General features: G+C 45.0%; 1 protein-coding gene across 4 annotated transcripts in view; it reads left to right on the top strand.

Annotated features, from left to right (window-relative positions):
• The first annotated feature begins 4,878 nt into the window (after positions 1-4,878).
• Positions 4,879-7,286, top strand: part of AGTPBP1 (ATP/GTP binding carboxypeptidase 1) — a 165,936-nt gene continuing 163,528 nt past the window's right edge. For 3 of the 4 annotated variants that reach the window (XM_036097661.2, XM_036097665.2, XM_036097664.2), the window contains exon 1: positions 4,879-5,088. The gene's annotated coding sequence lies outside the window, so the exon portion shown is untranslated. Of the gene's footprint in view, positions 5,089-5,108; positions 5,265-7,286 lie in introns of those variants that run through there. The other variant, XM_036097662.2, reaches the window with a different exon arrangement.

The raw sequence follows: 7,286 nt of genomic DNA, 5'->3' as shown, positions 1-7,286 counted from the left end.
ATTTCTTCTTTGAGTTGTTGATCCATTGGTTGTTTACTATCATGTTTTTTAGTCTCTATGTGCTTGTATTTTTAACCACTTTTTTCTTGATTTATTTCTAGTTTTATATCATTGTGCAAATCAATGAGTTGCTTGTGGATCCTTATCTGAAAACCATCCCAAGTCTTCAAACCTTCACCACAAGGAGTTTTTCTTGTAGTGATTCTGAGTCTTTGTCGGTATCTGAACTGGTCCTCCCACTTCGAGTTTCTTTTTCTTTGTGCCTCTGAGCAAGTCAGCACATACCTTCTCCAGAGATTTTATGCTGCAGTTAGTTTGAGTAATTCTAATTTAGTGAATCACCACCTCTGGTTCCATGGGTACCTTCCTAGTGGGGAGTCAGGAGCAGGAGCCAGATGCCCAGAGATCCACTGTAGCTGCAACTGCCTCTTCTTCAAAGAGTCAATCTTCTCAAATTTATTGAGGTTTTTTTTATGGCCTCATATGATCTATTCAATTCAGCTCCTTTTTAAATGAGATCTGTTCAGGAAATTTACCAGAAATGCTTACGTAGAAATGCTTCTGGATTGTAATCTGGCTTCTCCTTCATATCTAGAAATTAAAAAAAAAAGATTTTATTTATTTATTTGACAGAGACAGAGAGAGAGAAAAAGCAAAAGCAAGGAGAGCAGCAGGCAGAGGGAGAGGGAGAAGCAGACTCTCCACTGAGCAGGGAGCCCGATGTGGGGCCTGATCCCAGGACCCTGAGATCATGACCTGAGCTGGAAGGCAGACACTTAACCAACTGAGCCACCCAGGCACCCCTCAAAAATTCTTTAATTCTCAGCAACTCAACACTCAGAGGGGCCTACTTCAAACTCAAGGTAAATCCATATATGTTCATGAATTGAACTAGGTTGCATCAAGGCGGAGAACTCCTGCTCTACTACATCATCTTTTTTTTTTTTTTAAGATTTATTTGTTTATTTGTTTATTTATTTGAGAGAGAGAAAGAGAGAGCACATAGTGGGAGGGCCAGAGGGAGAGGGAGAGAGAATCTCAAGCCAACTCCATGCTGAGTGTGGAGCCCTATACGGGGCTTGATCTCAGCGACCCTGAGATCACAACCTGAGCCAAAACCAAGAGTTGGTCCCTTAACCAACTGTGCCACCCAGGCACTCCTCTACCACATCATTTTTAATGGCTTCCTAGTGATCTAATGCATGGATATACAATAATTTGTTTAATCTGGTGCCTTCTGTTGAGCATTTAAGTTGGTTTATAATACCACTCTGGGATAAACATCCTTATAGCTAAATCCCTATACCTTTTCCTGGTTATTTCCTTAGGATAAATTCCTGTAATTAGGCTAAAGGGTATGGCATATCTAAAAATTTTAATTTGGCGGGGTGCCTGAGTGACTCAGTTGTTTAAGTGTCTACTTCAGCTCAGGTCATGATCCCAGAGTTTGGGGATCAAGCCCAGAGTCGAGATCCCTGCTCATCAGAGACTCTGCTTCTCCCTCTCCCTCTGTCTCTCCCCCATGCTCCTTCTCTGTCACTCACTCTCTCTCTCAAATAAATAAATAAATCTTAAAGAAAAATAAAGACTTTGAATTTGGCAAGAATATATAAGTTCCATTTCACAAATAAAGAAAGTGAGGGTGTAGTGGCTTACAGATGTGGATATTTATGTATGTATGTATGTTGAGGTATAGTTTACATAAGTGTTATTTTAGTTTCAGGTGTACAACATGGTGATTTGGCAATCATGATAAGTGTAGTTACCATCTGTCCCCATACAAAGTTATTACAGTATTATTGACTATGTTCTGTATGTTGTATTTTTCATCCCTGTGACTTATTTATTTTGTAACTGGAAGTTTGTACCTCATAATATCCTTCACCTATTTTGCTCATCCCCCTCCACCCACCTACCTTCCCTCGGGCAACCACCAGTTTCTTCTCTGTATTTAAGAATCTTTTTAAAAATTATTGTTGTTTGTTCATTTGTTTTGTTTTTTAGATTCCACATATAAGTGATATCATATGGTATTTGTCTTAGCATAATACCCCCTAGGCCCATCCATGTTGTTTTAAGTAGCAAGATTTAATTTATTTTTTTAATGGCTGAATAATATTCCATCATCTATCTATCACACTTTTTTAAGGTTTATTTATTTATTTTAGAGAGAGAGAGAAGGGGGCAGAGGGAGGAGAGAGAATCTTAAGCAGACTCCACACTGAGCGTGGAGCCCAACGCAGGGCTCAGTCCCACCCCACAACACTGAGATCGTGACATGAGCCACAACCAAGAGTCAGATGCTTAACCAACTGAGCCACCCAGGTGCCCCTCACATCTTCTTTTTTTTAAAAATATATTTATTTTATTATTATTACTTTTTATTTGACAAAGAGAGAGAGACAGAGTGTACAAGCAGGGGGAGCAGAGGGAGAGGGAGAAGCAGGCTTCCCGCTGAGCAGAGAGCCAATGTGGGGCTCAATCCCAGGACCCTGGGATCATGACCTGAGCCGAAGGCAGACACTTAACCGACTGAACCACCCAGGTGCCCTGCCCCTCACATCTTCTTTATACCACATCTTCTTTGTCTATCATCTATGGATATATCAAGCCTTCCAATTTCACACAGGGCAGCTGTTAGGTATTTTGTTGAGTGCTATCATTTGCTTACCTTCTCAGAAGATTTCAGGGTTGGTCTGGCACATGAGGTGCTCAATAAACTGATGGTTATTAGGTGATGTTGAATAGTTATAATAATCCTAGAACTTCAGAGGATTTGGTATGTTTCAGAAACTTCATGATCGAGATTGTGCTCTTAATATTTATGGTTCAAGATGGAAATGGCTTAGACCTTTGAGAGGGGCCATGGCTGTTCTAAACCTTACGGCTATATAGTTTTGTTACAATGTTGTTGCATTTTGTATGGTTACTTTTTTTTTTTTTTTTGAGAGGGAGAGTGGTGGGGAGAGGAGCAGAAGGAGAGGGAGAGAGAGAATCTTAAGCAAGCGCCATGCCCAGTGCAGTGTGTGATGCGGGGCTCACCCTAACAACCCAGAGATCATGACCTGAGCCGAAATCAAGAGTTGGATGGAGGCAGGGAAACCAGCAAAAGAGGAGAAAGAGATAGCTGGGCTCCACTGTTCATCTTTCTTTGTCTGACTATTCTGGAGTTAAAAAAAGCAAACATTTATTGAATTCCTACAAGGCACTGGCTAGACTGATTTGAGGAACTGGAGTTAAATGAATATTACTATATGATGAGACTCCAAGCTACATCACACAATTATTTATATTTAGTTTTATATGTCATAACAAGGTGTGTTGAGGGAACTGTATAAAATAGTGGAAAAGAGTGACAGACAGGGAGTGGCTCTGCTTTTTCCCTAGTTGTGTGGATTAATCTACTAGGTCTGTGTCCTGGCCGTCAAATCACACTAACAATGCTTTGCTAAAGTGGAATTCAAATTCTATATACACACACATTCACATTTATGTCTATATCTTTATATATTGCAGGTTGATTCATTAAGGAGGATACTCTCAAAGCTTTATGTGTATTACATGTATTTAATTTCTGTAAAATGTTAAATATTCTTAGGTAATTAGGTGTTGTCAGATATGCTTTTCAGACTAGGTGCTTTGGGATGGTCCTTGTTTTAAAATTACTTAAAATACTGTAATCTACCTTTTGGTGCTCACAGCGAGGGAAATTATGGCATTTATGAAATGGCAGTCCCTTGTTTATCTCAGTCAAGATATCTGCCAAGGGCAAAGTGCAAGAAGCATGTGTGGTGCACCAGACTACCCTGTGAACTGCCTTCACATCTGTTTAATTTCGTTTAAACATGATGATAAGAAAACAAAACAAAAATCTCACAGCTCTCAATTTATCTGGTTGTAATAATTTCACATTCCATAGTAGCTAGTATAAACAGCAGCAAACATGATCCATGATCTTGGAAAAAAGTAAATGTCGAGTATTTATTAAGAATCTATTATAGTGTCTTTATGTGCAGTCAAAACAGAAGGGGGTGTATCGGTATTCAATCTCTCTGACACATTACTTAGGCTCTGATTAAAAAAACAGTCTTTGCCTTCAGTGGCCAATTTAACATTACCATTTTCGTGACTATATGTAGGCACATTACGACAAAGCAAAAAATAAATCAGCATGCTATTTTTTTTCTCCGCAGCTCTAGGCATCTAATTTATTGAGGTTTGGCCATAAGGTGCAATTTCCTTGTTCTGGGAGCCCAGCTGTGGTAACTGCTTGTCTTCCAGTTTCTTCTTATGGACTCTCCTGAGGTCAGGAAAAGGCTGAGTTTTACCGCGGTCTCCAGGGACTGCTGCGACCCTGGTGCCACGTGGAGGAATTAGGAACCGCTCCTCCAGTGCAGCTAACAGCCTCCTAAGCGGGGGGGTGACTGATGGTAGTGGGGGTGGGCGCCGGCTTAGCTCCGGGAAAAGGAGGGAGGCTCTAATTGGGACCGTACAGGAAGGTGAATCGCAGAGTGGGGAGCCGCCCGCGAACCGGTTCGGTTCGGTTGGAGGCCCGCTGCAAGCACAGGGCCCGCGCGGCGCGTGCAATCCTCCTTCCCCGACCTCGGCCGCGCCTTCCCCGCCCCACAGTACCTAACGCCGGCGCGCGCACCCCGCCCTCCTTCCTGCGTACGCTCCCTCCTTGCCCACGCGCGCTCCCCGAGTCCCATCCTCGCTCAGGCCCGGGCGTGCCCCGCCCTCCCCCCAGCGCGTGCCCCGCCCTCCCCCCAGCGCGTGCCCACACGGCCCGCGCGCACGCGCGCTCCGCCCTCCCTGCTGCCCGGCGCGCGCTAGCCCGCTGGCCCCGGGCGTGCTGTGGGCGGGGCGCCGCGCTGACGTTGCCCGGGATGCGGGCAGGTTCCGCCGCCGCCGCCTCCGCCGCCGCCTCTGCCGCCTTCGCCTCGCCTGCCACCGGGGTTTGTATGAAAACACCGGGCGGCGGGCGGCGAGGAGTCCGCCGTTCTTCCAGAGAGCAGCCTCTGGTGCTGCCGACGCCAAGCCGGGTGCTGCGGCTCTGCCCAGTCCCTGCCAGCGCCCCGTCCTGAGCCGGTGAGCGCCCCGCCGCCGTCCGGGCCAGCCGGCCCTCCGCTGCGGCTTTCCCGCCCGCCCGCTGCCTCTCCGCTCTCCCCCGGCCGCGGCTTCCCGGTGGCGGGAGAAGCGGGAAGGAGCGACCCTGGGCCCGCCGCGGTCTGCGTCCTGGGACCCCACCGCCCCTCACCTGACAGGTTGTGTAACGCGTGTCTCTCGGGGGGAGTGGACCGGAGCTGGAGGGAAACCCCTGATGGTTTTGGGGCTTTGGCTGGTTTCTGGAAAACGCTCCACCTTCCCCCCACCCGCGGCCACTCTGTGGCCCCCGCCTCAATCCCCGGCAGAGGGTCCTCGACGCAGTTTTCGGGCAGAGGCGGCCCCTGTGCCCTGCCCTTTCTCTGGGGCTGGGAGCGCCGGTCACCGCGGTGCAGCGCGGAGCAGAGCCGAGGGGCGGCCGGTCGGGGGAGGGCGCGCGCCCCGCCTCCCCACCCATCCCGGCACCCACCCCCTGGGTGTGCCTGGCTTTGCGGTGGGGTTGGTGTGGTGTGATAGCGGCGGTGGCTAGATTTGCTTCTTTTCAGGGGGTGGTTTGGCCTGAAGTGTGTTCTCTGTTTACAACTTGTCGCCTTTTGGATTTGATTTGAACCTGAATCAGATCTCCCTAGATGACAGTGCAGAGTTTCCTTAGAGCCTTCCTTCCTGAGTTGCGGGCTCTTAATTAGTATTCAAGGACTCCTGCAACCCCAGCGCCAGGGCATGCTTATCTCTATGGTTGTTGTTTCCCGCTTGTACCCGTTAAGCCTCTTACTAGTACCAGTGCAGTTTTGAATCGGTTGGTTTCCTGGGCATTTACCCATTATAGAATGGAGTTTTTATACATCTTAGCATAATCGATGTGAATGTTGATAATTTAAAGGCCATTTCTTGTTTTAATACAGCTTGCCATTTCTTGTTTTAATATAGCTTGCTCAGTTCAGTGCTTGAAGGTCCAGCGCTGCTGATGACCTAATGCATTGTAACACTTAGCGGATTTTTTTTTTTTTTTTTTGGCAATGTTAATTCCTTGTGGGTGTTTTGTTTTTCTTCAGGTGTTGAAAATTGTAGCAGTGTTTAATTATAATGCATGACAATTTGCAGTGAGAAAGGACACGAACAGTCTTCTTGATCACTCATTTTCACTTACCTTTTATGTCTGTGTTGTAATCTTTATGTAAATCGAGTTATCACTTTCTTTAGTAACCTCTGAGTTCTTCTTATAAATTGTCTTTTTTCCTGAGAAAACTAGAAAGTTATTTTCATAATAGTGTGGTGGAATGTTTTCAGTTCAGTAGACTAAAAAAGTAGTAGTTTATTTAAGGCACTTTAAATGGTACCTATTTCAAAACGTGCCAAATACTAATCAGAACCAAACAAAACCCTGGGAGATCTATAAGCATTTCCTATAATTGCTGTCATTAGTCCTGAAATTGCTGTGAGATAGCCATGTCTTATCTACTCCTTATTTTCTTGTTGTAATATGACTTCTTTAGTTTCCCATTACACCTCGTTTGAGTGAGGTTCTACAATGAAGTTAAAGATTCATTTTTAATGACCTCAAAACTCTGCCTTGAATTAATTGCTTCTATTCTACACTTACTTAGAACTGCAGTCTCACTTCGAACTCTGAAATGAAGGGGATAGATTTAGAGTTCCTCTTGTTATTAGCCAACACTGCAAAACATTTAAGTGTTTTAATGTAGTTTAAGCTTTGTGGAAGCAATTTTTATAAAGCTTTTCGTGTTGACTTGAATTGAGGCATTATTATTCTCTTTGGAACAGTTTAGCTAGACTCCTATATAATAATGGTTTTTTATCCGCAACAGTAGAGGGAAAAGAGATCTAAGACTTTTGAAATTACCTAATTTGTATTAGATTCTGCATTTTGGAGTTTTCAATAAATCTCCACAGTATTCACCTTCCAAAATGTACTCTTGCTTAAGGTCGCTCAGTACCTGGAAGTTGAATAGTGTTTGAGTAGTAATGGATGAAACTGTCAGAGGGCTCTCTCCAAGTTGGGAGCCTCCCTTAGGCAGTGGGTCTTGATGTGAATGACAGAAGTTGTTTAGAGTGGACATGGGACTTTAAATTTTATATTTTATTCTTGGTTACTGTGCCTCTGTACTATAATGTAGTGGCTAGGGAGTTGGGCTTCATAGCCAGCCTGGCTGGGTTCTAATCCT

This window comes from Halichoerus grypus, chromosome 14 (assembly GCF_964656455.1).
Source record: "Halichoerus grypus chromosome 14, mHalGry1.hap1.1, whole genome shotgun sequence".
Lineage (NCBI taxonomy): Eukaryota > Metazoa > Chordata > Mammalia > Carnivora > Phocidae > Halichoerus > Halichoerus grypus.
This window is presented reverse-complemented; position numbering and strand designations above follow the sequence as displayed.